At 42.3% G+C, this 25,124-nt stretch overlaps 1 protein-coding gene across 11 annotated transcripts in view; it reads right to left on the reverse strand.

Moving 5' to 3' along the window:
• The window catches only part of Tnc (tenascin C), an 84,858-nt gene extending 60,543 nt beyond the window's left edge, over positions 1-24,315 (reverse strand). For 2 of the 11 annotated variants that reach the window (XM_008763755.4, XM_008763756.4), the window contains exon 1: positions 24,076-24,314. The gene's annotated coding sequence lies outside the window, so the exon portion shown is untranslated. Of the gene's footprint in view, positions 1-24,075 lie in introns of all 11 variants that reach the window. The other 9 variants (XM_039109145.1, XM_063287067.1, XM_039109148.1 and 6 more) reach the window with 6 other exon arrangements.
• Between the last annotated feature and the right edge of the window lie 809 nt (positions 24,316-25,124).

Raw genomic sequence — 25,124 nt, forward strand, 5'->3', positions numbered from 1 at the left:
AGATCTGGGCACATGGGTAAGTTACTTATTTTTTCCCCTTATTTCATTTTGTACAATGAAAATCCTTGCCAATGGCAGGGTTGACAGGCTGATATGATGAGATCATTCATTGTCCCTCAGAATTTACTAGCCAGGCCTTCTGAGGGAATTTTTATGGTGATGTGAAGTGTAGCCCCAGGAGATGTTTAATGACTCCTGGCTGTAATTAGTGATTCTTCAAGCTGAAATAAACCTGCTGTTTCTCTGCAGGTGCCTGGGGGGAGGGAACAAAGAACTCAGGGGAAAATGAGGTTTTACTGCTCCTTTCTAGTCATGAGCCTCTTATATAGCATCCATCCTTTGCACCTCAGAGCCCCTTCCCCTTGATTTATCTATCCAGAACATTCCACAGTCTAAGCTTTAGAAGAACTTGACAGGGTACTTCTGAATCAAGTACCCAAATTAAGAGTTGTCCACGGGTTTCTAGTTTCTTCTCAGATTGACCAGTACTGACAGAATTCACACTGAATGTTCTATAGCAACCAAAATTCTGTGGGTGGTGGAAATAGATATAAGACCAAGCATAGACTCTATTGGGACTTAACAACAGAACTAAGGAGAAAAAAACAATCTTTTCAGGATTTAGGGAATAACAAGAATAAAAAAACAAACAAACAAAAAAACAGAAAAAAAAAACCAAAAAACAAGAATGTAGATGATTTATTTTCTGAGTATAGAATAAACTGCCTATGGTGTTGAAAAGCAAAGGGATTGTCCAAAAATACCAGTGTGTGGATTATTGGGAAAGAAGCAAGTTAGGATGTGACTTAAATAGTGAAGAGGGTTAGATGAGACAGAATGTGGAAGATGTACCTTGAAGTTCTTTTGATTGTTAAACTGACCTATTCATCAGTCACATTGCCATTTACTTGAGAAATTACTGAGTCATGATTACCTAGCTGAACCCTGGCTCGTTGTTTTAAGACTTACAAAACAATGATTTACATACATATGAGAGTAATAAATACTTGACAGAAAGTTACCTATGGTCTTCTTTCATTAAGATGTACACTTGAGCTGTTGGTTGAGAACCCAAAGGAAGACTTAAGGATAATGTGGGAGGAGGGAAGCTACTTCATCGTGTAGTTAAGAGGTCCACAGGAAAGGAATGATATTTTTGAGGGTTATCATTCACATTTGCTCATGGTGTCTGAGGATTGGGAGTAGTGCTTTGATCATCCACATCTTCTGTATTATAAAACATTTAAGCCCTTCCTGGCTCTGTAACTTGGAAAGTTATTTATCATTTAATCCACAACCCTGGGCTTGTTTATAAAGTAAGGGTCAGAAACAATTTCAAAGATGGCTCAGTCAGTAAAGTACTTGCCATGAAAGCACAAGGACTTGAGTTTGGTCCCTTGAATCCATGTTAAAGGGTGAGCATAGGAGCACATGCTTATAGCTCTCCCATGCTTCTGTGTAATCTGCAAGTTCCAGACTTGCAGACACAGTCTCATAATCCCAATAAAAGAATAACCCACCCCCCCAAAAAAAAACAAGGTTGATAGCTCTGGAGGAAATTGAAGAAAGACACTTAATGTTGACTACTGACTTCTGCAACACCACTATTACCACTACCACCACCACCCACACAAACACCACACACACACACACACACACACACACACACACACACACACACACACACACACACACGGGGGAATTAAGTATTAGAGGTCTGTACTAGAGCTTCAGAACTTTGTCTAGTACATTATAGGAACTCAATCAACAGGACAAGACATTGTATTGCACTCTCAGGATCACAACCCAGCAAGAGTCTATGACAATAGCATTTTTGTTTGCTTTGACCTTAGTTGAATCCAGTCCCAAATTCGGTGGCAATTTGGACCTGGATCAGAGAAACTGTAGAAGTCAATGGTGTTTGAGAAACTAAGTCTTGTGAAGATCGATCTGCTAGAAAGAGAAATATGTGCTCTAGAGTGGGTGGATCTGGGGAGAAATAGTGACATTAGCGAAACAAAGTATTCTGCTGCATGCGGGTAACTGGCTGGTTTATGTCTCTTCTGAGGGCAGACTTTGGGGAAATGGAAATTAGCTGAGAGATTTCAGTTAGAGAGAGGGGAGACTGAGGTCACAGGGAGTCAAGTTCAGATACTGTTATAATTTTAGAATGTATAATTTTAGAATGAACAATTTAATTTACAAAGACCATAAAAAGTACAGATAAAAGATTATCACTGAGAAAACATATTTTATGTGTGAATGCTTTTGCCTACATGTGTTCTGTATGTATGTCACATGTATGCCTGCTGCCTGTGTGTATATCTGTGTACTACATGTATGCCTGCTGTGTGCGGAGGCCAGAAGAGTGAAACATGCTCCCTAGAACTCAAGTTATAGATGGTTGTGAGCCATCATGTAGGTGCTGGGAATCATATCTGGGTCCTCTGGAAGTGCAGCAAATGCTCTTAACCACGGATTCCTCTCTCCAGTGCCCTGGACTCATATTTATGGGAAGTGACTAGAAAGAAAGGTCTGGAGAATGTGTTCTAGGAAGCTGATGACTTGTGTTCCTTCACTCATAACTGAGGAAGCTAACATGGAGTGTATCAATATTATCATATATCAATCCCAGGGAAGGAGATGTGGGGTCGTCTTCATGTACCCAAGAGAATGAGTGCTATTGCATATGTTCTTTATGGATGACTGGATTGGTGACAAGTTTGGACACTTCAGCACCTTAAGAAGCATGGGATATCTTAAAGGTTATCTTTAGTCACCTCTCCACAGGCTGGAGACTCTTATGAGATAAAGGAGTTGTTCTTTGAATATTTTCCATGGCCGTAACTGGAGAACAAGCAAAACATGATTTTAGTTTTAGACATGTATCCACTTCATCTGGATAGCCTTATGTGGTTGGAGACACACTTCTGAATTAGTTACTTGTGACATCATGATTAGTAGCTCATGGAATGTGTTTATCTCTTTGACTCAGGCACATACATGGAATATCCTGGACTTGGATAGACAACAATGATTCCATTTTTTTAAATGCAGATGAACTTGTTTCCATATCGTTTTGGCATCTAAGGTATTACGGCAAATTTTTCTTCTGGCTTACAGGGAAGAAAATTTTATTGTGCTGGGTCAGTCAAGCATGGGGCTGCTAACACAGGCTTCTAAAATGGTCTACAAATTCCTCACTCCTCGTCCCTCCCAACATCCATAAATTCCTTCTTGGAATGTGTCAGGAAGAGCCATGAGCCAGGAAACAACCTTAAGTGTAGATTTGTTTTCCAAGGACATCTGATCCCCTCAGTTGAGTGAGTCCAGGACACTCTGGGTGAAAAAAATAGAAAAAACTTAAACTGACAAGCCAAAGACCCTTCTGAGCCATGAGGGTCTGAATTTCAGCACTGGCAAGTTGTTATCGGTTTGAGATAGGATCATGGGCTCTTAATTGGTGTCCAATAACATGTCAGTGGTACTGCTGATTGTCCCAGAGACTTGTCTCCTAAAAATGATTTGTTCTTTTTTTCCCATTAGAGATGAGTTGAATGATGTGATTATGGCCTTGGGATAGACATAGGCTATCAGAGACCAGTAATGGACATCTCTGTGTTCATACTAATGAGGTCACAGGTCAGTCAAGGAGGCAGCAATAGAAACAGATCTTCACTGGGAGGAACTATAAATGCTAAAATGGATAAATGCCCTGGAAGAGACTATGTGGTGTTTGGGACCATCTGCTCTAGAGGCAGTCAAATATTGTAACAGTTTGACTCTGTTCTTCCTATTAGTATGAACCACAGTGAATTGCAAACTGTCTTTAGATAAAAAATGGTGGGTGACAGCAATTCTTGTTACTTGTTACTATGGCAATGGATGTAAAATATTGCTTGTCTGGGCCTCTATGTTAACATCTGTATAGTGACAACATCAATACCAGCTACATGTGAGAAATGAGATATTTTATGTAAACCACTTTCTAAGCTTAAAAGAAATTACACCTTATGTAGAGGCATGTTTTCCCACTCTGCCCCCTTTTTTTCTTTTAAGCTTTATTTAATTGTGCATGTGGGTCTGTGTGCATGCATGTGTGTACAGATAGCAGGTAGAGGCCAACTGCTGGGAATCGGTTATCATCCTCCACCTTGTTGGGGGCAGGTCTCTTTTGCTTCTCTATTGCACTGAGCATAGTTTACTGGTGGGTCCATGCACTTCTAGGTGATTCTGTCCCTGCTTCTCTTCCTGCTGTAGGAATGTTGGGATTACATACTGTCATAATCCATCTGGCTGTTTACATGAATCCCAGCGATCTGAACTCAGGTCATCAAACTTACTTTGTAAACATCTTTGCCTACTGAACTATCTTTCTAGTTCCCACTGTGGCTTTATCTCCAGAAGCTTCAGGGAATAGAAAGAGGGGCAAAGAGAAAGAAACAATGAGCTTAAGGAAAAATGAATAGGTTTGGAAAGAAGGAAAGTCTTCTCAACTGTACCTTAAGAATTTATTTTTGGGCACAAAGTAGCCTTTGGCTAACCACCTTCTTCAAACAAGACACAAGCAATCATGCCTACTAGACACATGATCTGATTTTGTTTAAGTGTTATCTAAGAAACTGGTTTACATAAATTATCTCAGTCCTCAGTGTTTCAGTGAGTCTGATATCAGGGACATTCTGAAATCCTTAGGAAAATGACAAGGCTATGGCTCCAGACCTAGGATTCCCTTAGCCTTGCTCTAATTCAGTAGCAGGAACAAGGGAGTGAATGAGTTGGGTGGAGCTCTTTTCTGGGAGGTCAGAACTTTGGCCAAGGCTTCTCTGAGGCTGAGAGCTGCTGCTGGGATGGTTGTCCATGACACCAGGCCAGCTATTTCTTCAGAACAGACTGTCTGTGGTTTAGTCTTTCAAAACTGTTCTCTTAATGGAAAACACTTGGCCCAGCCTCACAGTGCTTTCCATATGCAGTCAGAAATCAGATTATAAAATCGGAATCCCACTTGAGCAAGGATTACAACCAACAGTAGAGGATCACTGAGTCCAGAGGTGGTAAATTAGTGGTACCCACACACTGTGCACATGCAGGCAAATTAATGACACAATTATGAGAAAGTCCAACTGTAGGATTATGCTGCATTAATTACCCCAGATAGCCATATACAATCATCATAGCACATACTTATTTATGGGAGCCACTATGGTAAAGTGGATCAATAATATTACATTGTATATTTGGGATTTACTAAGATAGTAGATATTTGTTATTTCCACCCTATTCAAACCAAGCAACTATGTGTGGTGGTAGATATGTTGGTTTTTATCTTGTATCGGTTACCATTTCTATCTATCTATCTAATAATCACATTATATGTTTTTCAATTCTGCCTTAGTAAAGCTGGAAAAAGTAAAAATAAGGCCAAGGAGATGTCCCTTTGCCACAGATGGAGACCGTTATAGAAAACCGCAACCAATCAAAATGCAGAGTTATAGCACTCAGTCCTAATGGAGATATCTGCAAAACACAGAAGGCTCAGGGGGTATTGTAGAAGTGGGGGGTAAAAAGAGTGTAAGGTGATTGAGGAGGTATGAATCTGTGTCTCTTTGTAGTATCAGGGGCTACACTCACAAAGTCTCACCAACTTGACTCATCACATCTGAGCCAAATAAGGATAACACCAACACATGGGAAAGTAGACATGGAAAGCCTATGAGGCGTCAACTCTACACAAAGAACTATAGGTAACTGAGTAATGGACTGGTAATGGAAGAGGTGGTCCTCTCTGGAGAATTGGTTGTCCAGTGCTAAAAGGTCAACCCTGAAATGTACATATAAGTATATAGTAATAAGGGATGAACAGGCTATATTTAGGAATATACATGTATGTTCATATACATGTATGCATGTACTAGCAATTAGTGAACAAAGAGGCCATGGATTTTAAGGATAGCAGGGAGAAGGCTTGGAGGAAAGAAGTGGGAGGAAGAAATGTCATAATTATATAATAATCTCAAAAATAAAATAAAAATGATAAAAAAGAAATACATATGAAAAGTTTCCATCAATGCTTAGCTCGAGCCCATTGTAATGGTCTCCAGAGAGAAGTATAAGGGAAAGGAACTGAGAGGACTCCTGTGCTAAGAACTTTATAGAATTCTTAATTCTGTATGTCTTTATTCCATCCATCCATCCATCCATCCATCCATCCATCCATCCACCCATTCATCCATTCACCTGCCCTCCATCCATCCTCCATTCATCTATCTATCCCTCTATCCTTATCAAATACCCACCATGTGCCAAGCCTCTAGTTAAGCATGAATGATACAATAGTAGCCAAAACAAACATGTTCCCTCTAATAAGAAGGCTTAAAATGATCTCCCGAACAGTCTCATATGTAACTGTTTGTCAAACCACACATCACTGGTCTAAATGGTCATACTTCCTCTCAAGTGCCTCTACAAACTGGGAAACATGTTACATGGTCCTAGCCCAACAGAAAGGGCTTAGATTCTTTAAAGAGATAATTACTTCTAATTCACTGTGGGCTTCACAGTGTTCAGGACACTGGGGAGGAGGGTCTGAGTAAGAGCTGTGCCCTTTTCCCAGAGGTCATTGTGGAAATGCATGTGGAGACTATGCATGCACAAGAGTATTAGCAGTGACAGCCTCAGTAAACAATAAGGAAAGAAGTGGTATTCTTGGCTAAGGAGCTCTTGGTGGTGGTGGGGTGTTACTGAAGGAGGAAAGGCCCAGGTACTTGTTGAATAGTTCTTTGAAGTTCAAGGAGAAGTATACCAACAAGGATAATAGAAGTACGAAAGATACTGTGTTTTTTTCACAGCTTGCCATAAACATTGTAAACACAAGATTCTAAAGTCTTTCCAAGTTACAAGGTAAAAAATTTTATCTTCATTTTGCAGATGAAGAAACTGAGGCATAAAGTTATTAAGTCACATGTGCAAATTGGAATGTCATTTAAGGAGTAAGGATATGAACCCAAGTCTCTCTGAGTCCATCATTGTTCATTGCCTTTTGTACCAGAAGTCAATGAAAGGAGTTAGTATTTGAGAGCAGTGGCCGCTCTGTCTATCCAACCTTCAAACAGCAGGCCGAGGGAACCTATCAGTTACATGTGATCAGAACCTGATGGTGCTTCTGTGGAGTGAAGCAGGTTTTTTGGGCACCTCTGAGATGCTGCAGAATCTAAATTACTTTTAGAGAGACTTCTTGGTGTCTTGAAAGCCCACTTGCCCCACTCGAATGGACAAACTTAATCTATCCTTCAAGAGAAACTAAAAGAACAATCCATTATTGGAAGTTGGTTATCTTCCTTTCTGTCTTCTGAATGAGCACTGCTTAAGGACGATTTTGATGTCTGGAAATGTTACAGGTCTATTTCATACTTATGCTAGGCTGATTTAGTTATGCATAACATATATAGCTAGACTATATAGGGATCTGGGCTTCATAAAGGCAAGTTATACGAGGCATTTAACTTGGTATTACCCAACACTGTACCAAGACTGTACCAAAGGATACAACGAAGCCCAGTTTTAGAATGTTCTTGGTTGTAATGATCTGTGACCTGCTGCTAATTTGCCAATAGTCCTGTCAAACCAAATTTAGCCTTCCACTTAAACTCAAGCAAAATGGCCAACGTTAAATACAAAGGGGATCCAGATATTATATTGATTTTTTTTCCTTTCAGGTATTTGGATGAATCACTGGTGTTATTTTGAGGCTCCTTTCCTCCGTCTCCCTGAACAGAAGTTTCATTACTAGCCAAATTAAATCCCCAAATTTTAATCCATAAAACATTTCCATCTAGACACAATAATGAGATTCATATTTGTGGTTCAGTATCCCTAAGAGCAGCTCTGATGAAAAAATACTAGATCCATTGATACATTCAGACCACAAGCTACCTCGAGATCGTCTGGTTTCAATTTTTGAAATAAAATTTCTGCAGAGCAGTAGTTTGCTCTCCTCTGCTCTTTGCCTAGACATAAAAGAAAATAAGAAGTGGCCTTGACCAAATGGCAACACTATAGATTCCTATAAAATTCTGGAAAATCATTTCAAAAACAAATTTGAATTCATTTCTCCTGGAACAATAGCCTCCTCTATTTTGTATTTCCATCCGATTTTTTTAAGAAATGCAGCTGGCTCTTTCATAGGTCTCAAATGAGGGAGCCAAGGTTAAAGAATTAAAGGTATTTATTCAGGAGGGACAGGTTATGGATAGAGAGCAACACAGGAGCAAGGCGGTGTGAATGCATGTGCTAAATATTTGGCATTTGGAAACTAGAGTGTTTGGAAACCTTTTCTGAAATAACAGTCTTGGTATTCGAATGAGTGGAATTCTGCTGGCCTGAGGTTTGCTCTTAGATGCAGCCAGATAGAGACACTGACAATTACCAAACCCAGGAGGCATCAAGACCGGCCAGCCTTGATGCACTTTGATAGGAGCTGACCCCTGAAACAAAAATGGATCTCTGAGATTGGTAGCAAGAAACCAGACACTATGGAAAACTAAGTCCACTCCAGCTATTAATTAGTGTGCCTAGAAAAGAAATGCAGACACGTAGTGTCTACTTTTCTTCTCTCAAAACGAGATCACCTCAAAGCTACAATAATAACCAGTCCTGATTGAAAACATCTGTACTTTCTGTGCCACATATGGATTAGTTCATTGTTTTTTTTCTCTAAGATCCCTGACATTTCTTCCTTTATTTTCCCCTCCCTGAGGATGGGGAAACTGAGGTCACATAGCTAGAAGAGGAGAAGAGAGTTTAATTTAGGTGGTCTGACTCACCAGTTAGAGGCAGCATTCTTAACCCGAGGTTTTCCTCCAGCAATTTACTGATACCAAAGGCTGGTTTGCATGACTAAGTTCACAGGCTTAACTTCAAAAAAGCCTGAGTTTGGGTCCCCTGTGTCCCCCCTCCCAAGAAAACTGTCAACAGTGTAAAAAGTCTTTATGAAGTTACACAAGAGCCAAAAAATAGAGGTAAACCTTAACTCAGAATTAGGCTTAATTTAGCCATAGCTATTTCCTAACGTGTTGCATGTTGAGGTATTAATGCGGAGCAAAAAGTATTTCCTAGTTAATCATGTTTGGAAAAGGCTATTTTTAAAGCCAATGTTATTTTAAGCCAAACAAATTACACATCTTTCTTTACTTCAGGATTTTCCAGGGTCTTTTATGTGTTTGTAGAAACCTCCAAGAAGAAGATCGTTTAGAGTGTGTTCCCCAAACTTATTTGATTCTTCTGTGTTTGAAGTACGTCACAGGTTGGGTTTGATGGCACACAAGGGCAGCAAGTACCAGGTCAGGACAAATCCTTGACCCTCTTTCTCTTTTCAGTCCTTACACATTAACAATGATGCTATCCCTGGCCAGGACCTGTCTGTCATAAAAGGGTGAAGCCCCGGGATGGAAGAGCTCAAGCAACTCAAATCTAAAATGAGATAAATCAGTATTATTTATTTGGTTCTTGGCCCATTGCAGATGCCTTTTCATCGTGATCCAAGCTTAGGCAATCGGAGGACACTGTTCATATTTTCCTGCTATCAGAAGCACAGGCTGGAGACAGTTCAGCAAGTTATCCAGTCAGTGCAACTGGAAGCTGAAGTAAGGGTGATGCCTCTCATCTCATTCCGCAGTTTAGGCTTCTTTTGTTCTATTGAGTGATTTTTTTCTTTTGAAACCAGTGTATTGTTTGGTTTCAGAAATTAACATTTATGTAATAGTTAAATGCTCGTGTCATTACTGTGAATGCAGTTGTTGGAGTTATGGAGGGAGAATGAAGTTGGAAAACTGGTGTGTGCATGGCGGTTTTATTTACCATTTCGGACTTGAGAAGAGGGCATGAAGTCAAGTGAAGTAAAATGTCTAAGTCTCCTGCAGATCTCTAGAGCTGGTAGAGAACAGCCTGCTCTCCTTCAGCTCGGCCCAGAGAGAAGGCTAATAAATGAGAGGATGGTAAAGTGAGAGGAGGCAGACAGGGGAGTTTAAAAATCAATAGGTCCTGGAAAATTGGGCCTCAGACTTCAGAGACCCTGAAACTTAAAACTTTCTTTTGGAATTTTACATTGAACTTGTTGACTTGACACAACTGAGTCCCCTGGGAAGAAAATCTCAACGAGGATTTGTCTAGATGAGGTGTGGGTTTGTTTGTTTTGATTACATTAATTGAGCAGCTATTTATTTAAGCATATGGTGAGGAAATCAGAATATTTAACCAGAGGGAATGGGATTAGGAAAGACCATAGAAGAAGGAAAGGGAGAAGAATGCTGGGAGAGGGAGAGGGACCTGATGAGGGAGGGAGGGAGGAAGGAAGGAGAAAACAGAGTAAGAGAGTAAGAAAGTACAGAATGGATAAAGGGAGAATGGGCCATAGTAGTGTCTGTCAGTCTTCTAAAGTTCTGTCTAGTAAAATGTCTAGTAAATGTCTAAATCTCCTGAAGATCTCTAGAGCATTGTGCCCCTACCTGTGCTGGGAAAACTTATTAGATAAACTTTTATTTTTAGCTTGGTTTATGTGTATAATAGTATATGGCTTGCCAAGGTCACAGTGTCTGGAAACTATATGAAAATCTGGCATACTGATTGGAAGGGTCAGTCAATATTTCCTTAAATGACCTGAGATAAATGTGTTGTAGGATCACTTCTTACTCTTGAGTTTGAATCTGAATCATCTTCTTGGATTCTGAGTTTGAACACTTGGTCCTCAGCTGTGGGACTAACCTGGAGGTTGTGGAGCCTTTGGGAATTCGGGCCTGGCGGCTAGAAGGAGGTCAGAGGGTGGGTGGTGGGCATTGTGGGTTTATACCCAATCTCTTTCTAGTCTAATTTCCCATGCTCCCTTGTCATCCAGGTAAGCAAGCCGGGGCTGCATGCTTCTGACACCTCAGACTGAGTCCTGAGCTCCCTCTCCTGACATCCTGGAGTAAGACTCTGAAACTCTGAGCCCAAATAAACCCTTCTTCCTCTGTGTTGCTTCTGTCCGGTATCTTGGTTGCATAGACACAATAGAGTTCATAACTATCCAACTTTGCTATTGTAGCAGACACTGTCAGAAAATACGCAAATGAGCATGGTTATGTTCTAAAATGAAAGATTTTACAAAAATGGGCGGCTACATCACAGTTTGCTGACCCCTGGCGGAGAATAGGGACCATTACAGTTGCTGTTCTAGACCCAAATAGAGCTGGATTGGCAGGAAAACCAACATTTTGTTATTTACTATAAATCTGTTTTGTGAGCCTGTGGAATAAAAAGGCACCTGTCGCCAATCCTTATGATCTGAGTTCAATCCCTGAGACCAATATGAAAGAGAGAATTGACTCCCCTAAGTTTTCCTCTGACATCCACAAATACCTTTGCCTGCTCGTGTGCATGCGCACCCACGCACATGCGCATGCGCGCACACACATACTTTAAAACAAACTTGTCTTGTGGCAAATGTTATGCTTTAGGTTTTTCATTAATCTTACTAATGACACAATAAGCAAGTGAGCGGAGTATTACTATGCCGACTTGGAATTTAAACTAAGACTCATGGAAGCTTAAGAACTAGTTCGTGAGACAGATGCAGCTTTTGAAGCCTGCCCCTTCAATCCCATTGTGCCACACTGGAATGGCTCCTCAAACAACTTTCTTCAGTTCTGATAAAAGTACAAACTTCGGATTTGAGCTGCTCAGTAAGGGAAGAGATTAGGCACGCAGAAACGATTTCTTCATCTTCTGCTTCCCAGACCCCCTAGCAGCTGTCTAAGTGGTCTCCACATGTAAGTCCGGAAGTATTTGACCTCTGCAGTCCTCTTTGAGCTCTGGCTGGCTCTCCTACTTAGTACGCTTTCTCTCTGGAGAGCACCGAAGCCAAGGTGCACTGTTTGCAAGTGGTTATTAGCTCCTGGGTACATGTTGGCAAATTCTCTTTGGCTTAGACAGGGTTCCAGAATCTGCTGGGGTCTGGCTGGGCTCACTGGGTTCCCTAGCCAGAAAGAGTTGCTAATTGGGATGACACTCTGCATGTCTCTGCCTCTCCAGCTAGGTTTCCTGACCTGGGCATGCCTGTTTTGGCTCAAGTGGGATGTTTGCCCTTTTAACTGTCAACTTAAATGTGTGAGGGCAAATTTACAGTTCCCTTAAGGATTTGTGGAGCCCGGTGCTCTGGTATCATTTCCAAGATCATGGTCCAACACATTTTAAGGCAGATTTCGTATGGATAAGAGTATCAACGGTCTCATCAGATTTGGGATATGGATTCACCAGAGCTGGACAGAATTTCTCAGATTCTGAATTTGATTGCATCAAACATTCTGTGAGTTTCTAATCAAACAGGGATATTTGGTGTCCTAAGAATTGCCTACATTCTCAGTTTCATATTCCATTCTGTTGTCTCCTTTGAAGGTTTTAGGCACTTTTCTGGCCCTTTTTTTTTTTTACCACTTCTCTTTCCTCATGGAATTTTCTGGATATTTGTGGCTGTTCCTAACACTCATATATTGAAATCTAACAATATGATACTATTAGTTGCTGGGAAGTAACTGGTCATGTGGATAGAACTCTCTATAGTGGGATCAATGTTCTTCAAAATGATGCCCCAAGGAACCTCCCTGTTTCTTCCAACCTGTGTAGGCACAGCTGTAAATCTCAATCCATGAACTAGGATATGGGGACTCTCAAGACATGGAATCTACTGGTATTTTATTCTTAAGATCAAAGTCTTCTTTTTGTCTCCATACTAACTAGTACACAAAATGTTGCCATAGAAGCCCACATAGAATAAAATAGGAATTTTAGCAATATCAATAAGGTAATATCCTATAATTCATTATTATAATATAATATAACAATATTACCTTATTGTTTCTACCACTTGTCAGCCTTTGGGACTGTAGATAAAAAGACCATATGAACCCTGAATTTCCAAGATGTTGTCAAGTGTTTCCAGACTTACCAGCCATAGAACCCTTTTTAAGTGACTCTCAGTAAGGATCTGTTTCACAGGAGACAATTTGAGTACTGCTTACCAAGTAGTCTTATCACCAACAACTGCCTCAAAAGCAGTGTCAGCATGAATGACCATAACTATTTATGTCACATGCCAGTTTTTTAAGCAATGTAATACACAATACTATTTAATAACCACAGTGATCTTCTAAAATGTGTATTGCTATATTGTGTCTTTTATATATATTTAGAAAGTTAAAGTTAGAGCAGATATTTTGTCAAGCTTGCACAGCAAACAAAAACATTTTGGACCCAGACTCCTCAGATACCAAAGACACATTCTTAATCATGATTCATTTCTTTCAATGGGTTGTGATTTCCCCCATATCCAGAGACAAAGAGATCCTTGTCTTCATCTCTTCCCTGAGACCAGTCATTCCTCCCACTAGTCGGTGATTGATCAATCTTGTTACAACAACCCTCTCTGACTCATTCTCAAATCCACAGACAGATGTCCTCTGTCCTTGGTACTGGCCTTTCCCAAATCCCAAGTAAATGATGGCAGCTATTTTTAGGACTGGTTTTGAAAGCAAAGATAATCCTTGAAGTCTGTGTCCTGACATGGTTTTTTTTTGTCCCAGTGCCCGAATAGCTTCCTGCTGTCATAAGGTGTGTTATCACCCTGCGTAATTGTGACACCAGAGAATGAAACACAGAGATAACTTCTAACTCTAGGTTTTCCAAGCAAGACTCACCAGAAATGGATTTTTGAGTTTTGGAAATAAGGACTTTTATCAGGTATTTAAGATTAATTTTGAGTCATGCCGATTTTCAGGTGAACCTGGTACAAATATCTTCTTGAGAACTGCTTTGTTGGAAGGGTTGGTCTACTGTAGAATAGTTACAGTTTGGTGTAAGGGATGGTGCAAAAGGACACAGTAGGGGAGCATCTATTGTACCTGGATGAAGTGGTGTTGGAACTGATAACTGAAGAAAGAAGATGATTTAGATGTAAAACATAGAGAATGCCATTTTATGTAGGAGGGAATAACATTTGCAAGAAAAACAAAGTATAAAAGCTATGTGCCAAAAGCGTGGTGCTAGTTGAGGCTCAGAGTCTGCTTGGAGGCCAGGGATCTCGATTATAGGAAACTTAAGGCCTATCACTTCTTTCACCCAGACCCTCCTCTTGAAAATTCTTTATTAGAATATAGAATGTATAGTCTCCTGAGTAATACCTCCTCCAGCTGGGAATTAAGCATGGAAAGAACAAACCTTGGGTAGCATTTTATATTCAAACCAAATGTGGTGGTTTGAATATGCGTGGCCCAGGGAATGGTACTACTAGGAGGTGTGGCCTTGTTGGAGGAAGTGTGTCACTGTAAGGGGTGGGGTTAACCAGTTTTTCCCTGGTTCCCTTTGGAACAAGATGTAGAACTCTCAGCTCCTTCTCCTGTGCCATGTGTGCCTAAAAACTGCCATGCTCTTGCCTTGATGATAATGGACTGACCTCTGAACCTGTAAGCCAGACCCAATTAAATATTGTCCTTTATAAGAGTTGCCTTGGTTATGGTGTCTCTTCATAGCAATGGAAACTCCTAAGAAACTATTACAGTAGTAGAAGACACACCATACTGTATATGGTATAGAAGAAAGAAAGAAAAAGTGATATTCTAAAGTTTAATTCATATGCTGAGAGAGCTAGACTGGTGATAAGAAAAACAAGTACTTTGAGTTTCCACCCGGACTACTTTACCTTTCAGTAAAATATATTTGGTGTGATGGCTAATCTTGTTTGTCAATTTGACTGAATCTGGAATTTAAGCAAGGGGCACTCCCATGAGGGCTTTTCTTGACCAAATTATTGGAAGCAAGATGACCCACCTTAAATATGGATAGCGACTTCTGGTGGCAGCTTACATGAAAGATCATTAAACAAGGAAACTTGTTCCTTTGCCTGCTTGTCTGTGAGAAAAATCCTATTAATTAAGGTTAACATCTACCATGACCTATTAAATCATCTGAACTCAGTGGAGAATGGAGGACTCCCATTAACAGTAGGGCTTCCCTTTCTTTGACTTCTTCTGGGGAGCCCAACCTCTCACACCCTCTACCTTGGGGAAAGTGAGTAGTCCTTGGCAGACCAACAGATTCAACTTCCTTTCCCCACCCCCAATAAGAACCCTCCTCATAAGTACCTGGGATTCCTGGAATGCCTCTCTATACAAATGAGGCATTCACAGAACTTTAAACTCCAGCCAATGATTTTCATTTACCCTGAAAACTCCTTTCTACTCTCCAAGGTCCATATATAGCCTTGGTTCACCCTGAATAAAGCATATGCATACAAACCCAGCCTAAATAACCTTATGGGCACAAGCTAAGGTCCTCTCAGAGAGCTGTTTCATTGTAGACCATTGGAGAAGGCCTTTGTCTAAAAGAGCTGTAACATTAAGACCTACACACCATCCCCACCACCACTACCACACACATACCCATTCTCAGCCAGACTGGGGTCCTGCAGAACCCCAACCATTCCAGACTCTGCTTCATCCTTCTAGCCCGTGTGCAGCATCAGAGGACACAGAGCTACAGCTGAACCCCAAACACATACCACATGTATGTCCACTTTTCTTCTCTGCTGCTGAGGCATTCCTTTACCAATAATAGAAGCAACCTCTTAAGGATTCCAGCACAGCCTGGAGGCCAGCAGAGCTCCAGGAATCCTCCAGGCCTTCAGTACCCATCAGACTGCTGAGATATTCAGTCTTGTGTTCTCAACATTTACCGGATTCTCAGCCTTTCCAGGGTGAGGCAGCCATTGTTAGACTACTCAGACTGCATCCTGTGAGCCAATACAGTAAAACTCTTCATGATATATCATCAGTTCTGCTGCTTTTTGAGAACCTTGGCTGATATTTTGGAGTAGCTGTCTTGAAAAATATTGCCTTGGGTGATATTTGAAAGAAATCAGGTCCACTCAGATGATCTATGATAATGATCATATAAATGGATTGAGGAGTTAAGACATAGATCACACCTTAGTAGTTGCCACAATTACTGGTTACCCATCGACTGGAGTGCTGGTGGCAAAAGTGAATTTGTTACCTATGATGCCAGGGAACGGTGATATTGGAGTATTAGAGATTGTAGCCAGCTGACTCAAAAATGACTGTATTGATACTAGCTCTCAATAGCCCCAAATTCATCATGATCAAATTGGGTCAATGGACTACTTTTGAAACCATGTGTGGTAGTGTATGCAAGTAATTTCAGTGCTAGGAAGCAGGAGGCTGGATAAAACTCAAGATCATTTTTGGCTACAGAGAGAGTTGAAAATCAACATCAGTTGCCTAGGACCTGATCTCAGAATACAGAAGGTGTAGCTAAACTGGCAGAGTGCTTGCTGGCCATGCATAAAGGCCAGTGCTGCAAAAAATGACAAAAAAATGAGAAAGTTATAAGATTTAGAAAAAAACTACTTTGGGTGATCATTGTCAAGCAAAATTCATTTATAGAAGAGTGTTCTCTCTCTCTCTCTCTCTCTCTCTCTCTCTCTGTGTGTGTGTGTGTGTGTGTGTGTGTGTGTGTGTGTGTGTGTGTGTGTGTGATTGGCTTGGAGGAGGTAAATAGGTTTGTTGAAATGCCCCATGTGGGAAGTTATTAAGGCAGCATGGAACTGAAAGCCTCAGTCTAGAAGCTCCTGAGAAATTCAGCCATCAGATATAGCCTGGAAGAGAGCTGATCCCCAGTCAAGCCTTCAGCTATGATCTAAACCCAGGCTAATGACAACTAATCATAGAAAGTTCAGCTTCACTCACTCAGCTCAGCTATGCTTTGATTTCAGACCCATAGAATCCAGAAGACACTACCTGTGATGTTTTAAATGACTATGCTTTGTGGTAGGTAAGTAAATATTAGAATTGTTAGCTAAATCCACATATGCTATACTATTTAGAGGATAAGACAGTTTGTTTTTCTTTTGTAAGAGTATATATTAACTACAGACTTTTATGTTATCCCTGGATTCTAAGAGCAGAGTCAGGAGACCCAAGATTCTGCCCTGACCCACTGCCAGCTGGCATAACATCTTAGAAAAAAAATCTCTCTTCCCCATGTCTCAATTTCACCATCTTTAAAATGAAGATGTTAAAGTTGGCCAGTGATTTCTATAAACATTTTCATCCTCCTCCTCCTCTTCCTATTCCTTTCTTCTTCTTTTTGTGCCAGAGAAGCCCTTCAGCAAAGTCTGTGTCATGTGGAAATTCCATGCACAAGCATAAATGAAGAGGGGCTTTAGTTGAAACAAGGTTGAATGTGACTTTTGCCTTACCCTTCTCTTCATGGCATCTCCTGTATTATATCTGGATCTCTTTGAACCTGGCCTGTAAGCTCCTGGCTTTGAGGTTGCCCATCAATCAGCCTTTTCAGCGTTGGCATTCTAAGTTCTAGTGAAAGCAACCTGCCTGCAAGAACGCTCTCCTGTAACATCCCTGCTTCCAGCTACTTCTGAATGATTGCCAATGACATGGGCTATTCAAGATGCTGCTGCCCACCGCAGAAGCTGTCTGGCTTCCTGTTTTCCCCAGCAAGCAGACTCCCTCTGCTGTGCCAACATTCCTTCTGAGGTTACCTCCACCAGACTTCCACCTCCATAGGTGACTTTATTATTAGATGTATACATTTTTATTTTTTAAGGTATCCTCATTCCATATACTGTGCTTATACTCGCTCGGTGTTTTCAAGGGGCTCTGACTGGCATACGGTCTAATGCAGCTTTGGGCTATCTTCTTCTGGACACAACCTGTTGCTTCTTCAGGTGACATGCAGTGGTGTCATGTTGCATGACTGCTTGGACTCCTTTAACACGGTCCTTTTATGCAATATTCCGAGATCTCTTATCTCTAGCCTTAACATTTTGAAGAAAACAAATACTTTTCCTAACAGTCTTGAGTCTCTTCCACTTTTTTAACTCAGCAAGTGTTATCTTAACTGTCTTATACACCTGCTGGGTGTTAACATTTGACTCTTCCAATGCACAGAATCCACAGACTTGTCTAAAGCCTCTCGTTGACAATTCACTCATCAAGCTAAGCATTGCCTGATTTACCTAATTATCTTTTCAAAATGTAAATATAAGGCTGTAGAGATGGGTTATACTGTCCTTTCAGAGGGGATGAGTTCAATTCTGAGCATTTAAGTAGGAGTGTGTGCACAACTGCCTATAACTCCAGCTCCAGGGATCTGACGCTCTCCTCTGACCTCCCAGAGAAACTGTCCTCCTGTGCACCTACCCCAACAAAGACACACATCCATACACAATTAAACACAAAGTGAATCTTTAAAATATTAATATTTATCTAGCAAATAGCCTGTCATCTCTAAGCTGTTTTGTATGTAGAAGTTTGGGTCAATTCTTTTAGAATCCTTTAGCATAGTGAGGGAAACAAACTTTGTGGAATTGATCCTGGGAAGGAGCTCTGAAAGCCTTTACTTCTTTCTATTTTCTACAAGTAACAAAGGCCTCAGTTTACCTTCCTACAAAGCCGTTATATAGACATTCTGGGAGTACATCAAGGTAATGTGCTTAGGAGTATTTCATAAAGGTGCTGAATCATGCATATGCCATGTTGGGAAGTCTGTCCTGCACATGGGAAAGTTGTCAGGAAACATGGACAGGCTGCACAGCACACCTGTAGAAGTCAAACCCTGTTGTATTGGGAACAGCAGAGAATTCACAGACATTATATTCTGAGGGTCTGATGTCTGCAGAAGGCATGCAGACTCTGGGGATAATGAACTCCCCAAGACAGCATGAGCAGAGGCAGGGTGCCGAGCATGGCCGGTGTAGCCTAAAAGCCGTTACCACCTTCTAGGGACTTGGACCTAGGTTTCTGTTAAGGTATCCCCTATCATCGATCTGCATGATATTCAATAAACTACTGATATTGATTCACCTCAGGTCCACACCATTAGAATGGCAATGATGTTGGAAATAATAAGAAATGGTAAAATGGTACAGTATTGCTAGAGCAGACTACATTTAGTGTGCTGGTTAATGTTGATCATCGATTTGATAGGGTTGGAAAATGGGTCTAGAAACAAACCTCTGGGCATGTCTATGAGTCATTTTCTAGATTGCATTAATTGACGTGAGAAGCCTCACCCTAAGTGTGGGTGGCGTCATTCCATGCACTGGGGGTTCTGGACTCCATACAAAGGAGAAAGCCGACTGAGTACAAACTCTCGTCATTTTGCTTCTGAGCATGGATACAGTACGACCAGCCAACCCCGGCTCTTGCCACCAGGCCTTCTCGGCCAGAACAGACAGTGTGCCTGCAGATCGTAACCCAAATGAAAGCCTTCCTTCCTAAGGTGCTTCCTGACAGGTATTTTGTCTCGATGACAATGAACAAAGTAAACTAGTGCAATTAATTTTACAGTTATCCATCATCTGCCTGCATCAAGAATAGTTTGGACACATCCTTAGAGATGTTAGCAGAAGCTGCCTTCCTTCCTTTAGGGTGAGAGGTGACCTTTGGCTGATTCTGAAGCAGGCTATCAGGGCTTATGAAACACCTTTGTCTCTTGGCAGTCTGTTTGAGGAAGGCTCAAGGACCAGCCACAACTATTTGAGTTAAAGTGCACACATTTCAGGACCTGTGAACTTCAGGAAATTTCAAACATCTGAGACGACTTGGAATGAAATGATCTTTTAAAAATTTCCACTCACAAATAGAGTAAAAGTACACATGGAAAGGATTTTCCATTCACAACCTACTTTGAGTGTGGGCATTTTGCTTTTGTTCCCTGTTGGAGAGTCAAGAATGGCAACGAGAGCACTGAACTCCAGGTGCCTCTTAAAGTCTAGGAGAGTGTTTTTTAACAGGTGGGTTGTGACCTCTTTGGGAGCTGAAGGACTCGTTCACAGGAGTTGCCTAAGACGGTCAGAAAACAGATATTTACATTGCAATTCAATACTGTAGAGAATTACAGTTATAAAGTAACAACAAAAAATAATTTTATTTTGGGGAGTCACCACAACATGAGGAATCGTGTTTAAGGATCACAGCATTAGGATGGTTGAGAACCACTGCACTAGGAAGTGTATATGGTAGAAAAGAAAAAGAACACAGTTGATTAGATTTAAGGGTCTAATTGAACAAAACTCTGAGCACCGGGGTTGGAATCAGGTAACTATGCAGTGGTCTTTCCTCCACAAGATATCATAGGGTGTGTACAGATCCCATAGAAGGCAAAGCCACCAGTGTGTCTTGTGTTGGAAAGGGTTGGAGTTTGCAGGCCAGTCTCACTATATATTAAGAGGGTTTTCCTTCTTGGAAAGGGGCCTTCATCTAATGTTTCCCACATGTTGACCGTATTTAGACTGGTCTGGGATGGTATTCAAGGGGATTCCCAGCTATATTCATGCAGTGAGAGGTGTTTGAATCATAACCTTTCTCTTTGACACTTTGGCAGCATCTATAGCTTGGAGTCTATAACTGTTCCCTGACTATCTTTAGAGACCGGGGATAGCCTCATCTTTATCTGCTTAGCAGCCCCCTTGAAAACCACACATTCAGCTCTTCTATACCTTAGAAGACGAAGGTATAGCTTTGTTCTCCCTTTCGTAGCTCCCACCCACACAGCCGGGGGAAGTGTGTGCTGATGTCATAAAAATCACTGGGAAGGACATGGCTGCAACCTTGCAACCCCGTGTGTGTGTGTGTGTGCGTGTGTGTGTGTGTGTGTGTGTGTGTGTGTGTATACTTGTCTTCTCTCTCCCCATCTCTCTGTCCTTTCTATCCCTAGACCCTGTCTCTCAGCTGAAATTGGAATGTTTCCGTTTCTAAGCAGTGGGTTGCACTACCACCAGCTAACCTTTCCTGTGCACCATGAAAAACGATAGCTGCCGGGCTCCTCTGTGAAATCAAGAGGCTCCGATGCCAGCTGGAGTCTTCTGTACTCCTCTGGCCATTCCCCAAAGGACACCATGCAGGGTTAGCCAAGCCTGACGTCAGGAGGCAGCGTGGCACAAGAGACAAAACTGTGGGGTTTTACTTAGAAAGTTTGGGTTTGCAGCCAATTCTGACTCTTCTGTGGGAAGACCTGGGCTGAGCTACTCAGCTGCCTTGGGCCTCAGTTTCTTCTATTAAGTAGAACTGTTAATCCATAATTTGCAGTATTAGAAAGTTAAGTGAGATGATGTAGACAGTCTTTGCCATCACTCTGTCCTGTTGTCAGCCCTCACTGTTAGCTATTTTAGGTGAGTGTTTGACTGCCATTCAGGAACTGTATATGGAGAGCCAACTAAATGTTTGTAGCATAAGCTCTACTTTTCAAACCTAAATAGCCTCAGTATGGAGCAGCCTTTGTGCTTTGTGCAAACCAGTTTGTAAGTTCATGGAAATGCTGGAAGAGAGGTGTTTTTAGTTCACTGTGAACATGAGAACGGATAGGATTCAGGGGGTATGTTTTTCGTTCTGTCAGCCTGAGTTGCCTTTCCAAATTCTATTCGGGTTATGTGATCAGGCTATTGCTGTATTTATGGGTGGCCACAGTCTGCCCAGAGGGGCATATTTTGTCAGAAAGGAAGTGCTTTCCTTCTGAGGGCTATTCAAGAAGCTGACACATTGAAAAGAAGCACAGCCTCCAAACAAAGACATGGGTTTATATTCTGGCCCCTCACTTGAGTTCTAAGACCCAATCTCTCTGCTCTGGGCATCTCTTTGTCTCACAAGTACACCCATGGTCCAGGGACACACTATGATCATTTGGTACCATATGCACTGGTTAACTCTAGGCTGGCCCTGGTGGTTACTGACCTTGATTGAAATAACCAACCTTTCTTAAGCCTCTAAAATTTCTGTCTCCTGTTTCATTTAGGGAACTGTCCTTACTCCTGTAGCTGCTGGAGTTCAGAACTCTGACCTGAATAGGCACTGCCTAACTGTGAGCCCTGGAGCTGTGTGTCCTGTTGTTTGAAATCTGGTGAAAATGTTTCAGGGGATGAATAATGGCTTTGGGTCTTTTAACCCCTTGTTATTGCATACAGCCTCATGCGTACCTATCAGAAACTTGTGTTTTGTTCAGAATTTATTAATACATGCCTCTCTTGTTAAAGCAGACAAACATTTGTTTAGAACACTAACCTTGAAAGTATCTGTGATCTAGTAACAAGGTAAACAGAAATGTCTCTGTCTATTGACCTCTTACGATGTGTCAAGAGCCAGTCATATCTATATGAGGTGCATGCCACAGAGACCCAGGAGAGGTTAACTCCTAACCCTCTTTGTAGGAGTGACAAAGCTGATGGATGGAAATCTTGTCACCTCTTGAGACAGGGTAAAGAGAGGCCAAGAGCATGAAACTGGGTGTTTTGAACAAAGGAGGGGTGGGTGATTGCGGAGCTTGACTACACCCTTTTCAGTGCTCTTTCTCCTGCTCACACCATTTGAGTAACCCAGAGGATATTCGCACCCTGCACCAGCTTCTTTCCCCAGATAGGGTCACATTCTTGGAATGTACAAAGCCAAGGCATACTGCCACCCATGCCCTGCGAAAGGCTTGGTTCACAGGACAGGAGTGCTTTCCATCAGCTTCTTTAGAGCGAGCATACTTCTCACCAGCCTGGGTGAGCTTTGTTATATCTCAGGACCAGGTGGTGGTGGGGGGGCAGTTTTCATTTCTAAGGTACATATGGGAAAGCTCTATAAAACCAAGAAAAGGGGATTCACAAAAACAGAAGAAAGAGACATTCACTCTTAATGAGAGCTCCCAGTCCAGTTCACCCTCTGATGCAAAGAATCGGATTCCAAAGAACCGTCAGCCACACAGCAGTCCATAGCCAGGCACCTGAGCCTGTGATTGCCTGAGGACCTTCTGGAGTCAGAACTCTACACTCACATGAAGCCCCAGGCTGCCACCTTTCCTCCTAATGGTGCCAACACAACCCCTTGCTTGTAAAATACATGCCAGGCTAGCAGAGCAGGCACTCTGAGATCAGACAAGATAAAAAGGGGAGGGTAAGCAGACACACTCCAAAACTGGGTAAGTGGTGCTTTTCACTTCCAGAGTGATGGCAGCTTTGGGCCATGACAGAGATGGCCCAGTTGCTAATTTGATCTTTTTGTTCCTCACTTGCTCTTCACTATAAGGGGAGCTGTTGTCCCCTCTTTAGCGAAGTGGAACCTAAGGTTCACAGAGGTTACATATTTTCCTGGCACATTTATGTTGTGGTGGCACTCCTGGGAATGCCTAAGTCACTTCTAGGGTCAAACCCCAACCTCATAATCCCCCTGTAACACAGATGGCATAGGGGAATCTCTGGGGTCTTTCCGAAGTTCACCAGGGAAGGTGGCTTCCCCCAGCTAGGGAAGATGTTACTGGGATTCTGGGATAAAGTGTGAGGAGGGAGCCCGATTTGGGAGCAATATGGGATTCAGGTGCCTCCAAACCTTCTAACCATGCTCTACCTGAGGTCTGCGAATCAGGAGGTTGTCACCCTGCTTCAAGAACCCAGGGACGTGCCCACGGGTCTCATCTTACAGCCTGTGAGTTGTTCATCTGTGCCCAGAGCTTATCCCCTCGCTCTAGTATCCCAGTTTTTGTCTTTCCCCAGAATGGACACTGAGGATCAAATGGAGAGGGAGGGGAACGAAAGCTGTCAAGTGCTAAGACTGTGGATGTGCAGTTGTGTTCTCCCTGCTTTAATACTCGTCCCACCGCACCATTGCGAGCAAATGCCGCTATAAAATGCTACTTCCCTAACACTCATAAAGGGGAAAATCCACAGGTGAGAATCAACTAGGTCAAAGGTTAAGAGGAAAAGTAAGACTTTTTCCCCAAAGAAAGGCAGAGACAAAAACTTTACCTAAAGTTCCTCTGAATGGTAACTAGTGACAGATCCATACCAAATACAAGACTGCAGGAGAGCAAAGTAGGGAATACCAGGGTGGGCACATCAGATCACACCCGGGAAACACTCTTTTACCCGGCTTGGAAATAAAACAGAAGTGTTATAGTTACAAACCCACACTGTACTGGGCACCGGGAATGCCAGGAGCACACCAGAAAAACCCTGGGAGATGGGATCAACAGACTCACCTATTCCAGGTCGGAGAAATCAAGGTCTCTGGGTGCACCGGCTCAGAGAAGTACCTGGGCGAGTTCCCAAGCGCGCAGTCCCTAGCGTCTCCCCAGCCACTGTCTGTGCCCACCAGAGGCTAGGGTGTGTGTTCAGCGCGCGGGAGAGACGCGTGACAGTAGGCAGGCTGTGGCTGGAGCAGCCAGCTTTGGCTGGCTTATATAGGGAGCTCCTTCCTCTGTAATGGGACGCCTCGCCTCCAGACATCCTTTCCCACTTTTTTTTTTTTTTCAGTTGGTGAGTTAAAGGCACAGCCCTCCCAGCGGAACAGGGTTAGCTCATGAAAGACGCACTCACTCCAGGCGCTCAGCCAGCTAACGGACCATTTGCATACAATTTATAGTGAAGAAAAAAAAAGTAGGAATTTCAGCTCCCTCCGCCCCCGCAGAGTAGTTGTTAGTGAAGTGTGATTTTTGCATTGCTCCACAAACGCGTATTCTAATTGTGAAACCGAAGCCTTGAGAGCAGGGATGAGAGGGAACTGGATCCTGGCTATGCTCCTGGACTTGAGCAAGCTGGAAACACGACCTGGGCTTCCTTGGGCTCTGGGCAGCAGCTGCGGGGTGGCACCTCAGAGAAAGCCCGAGGGCTGAACCCAGTTCCTGGAAAGAGGAGCTCGAGGAGGGTTGAGCAAAGCCAGGGCAGTTCAGGTTTCTCTTGGCTAGTTTGGAGATAACCCAAGATTAGTTCTCAGCAGGTGGGAACCATACTGGGAGCTTAGAAGAGTGAGCTCTTCGGGGTGCCCAGCTGCCTGGGGGAATCATTACAGATCCCAATGTCCCCCAGGAGTCACTTTTTGACATTGTTTATGCCATATGCTAAGTGCCTTCCACTTAGTAGGGTCTACTAAGTCTGGTGGCTCCTGAACCTCCTGCGCTCCCAGTGTACCTAGGTGCTGAGTGACTTTTTATTTCTTTTAGAGAAGCACTAATACATTTTAAGCCGTAACAACTTCATCTTTGAGGTTGAAGTCCTCCGTTAGTATGTTATATTATCCTCGGGGAACCTG

This window comes from Rattus norvegicus, chromosome 5 (assembly GCF_036323735.1).
Source record: "Rattus norvegicus strain BN/NHsdMcwi chromosome 5, GRCr8, whole genome shotgun sequence".
NCBI lineage: Eukaryota > Metazoa > Chordata > Mammalia > Rodentia > Muridae > Rattus > Rattus norvegicus.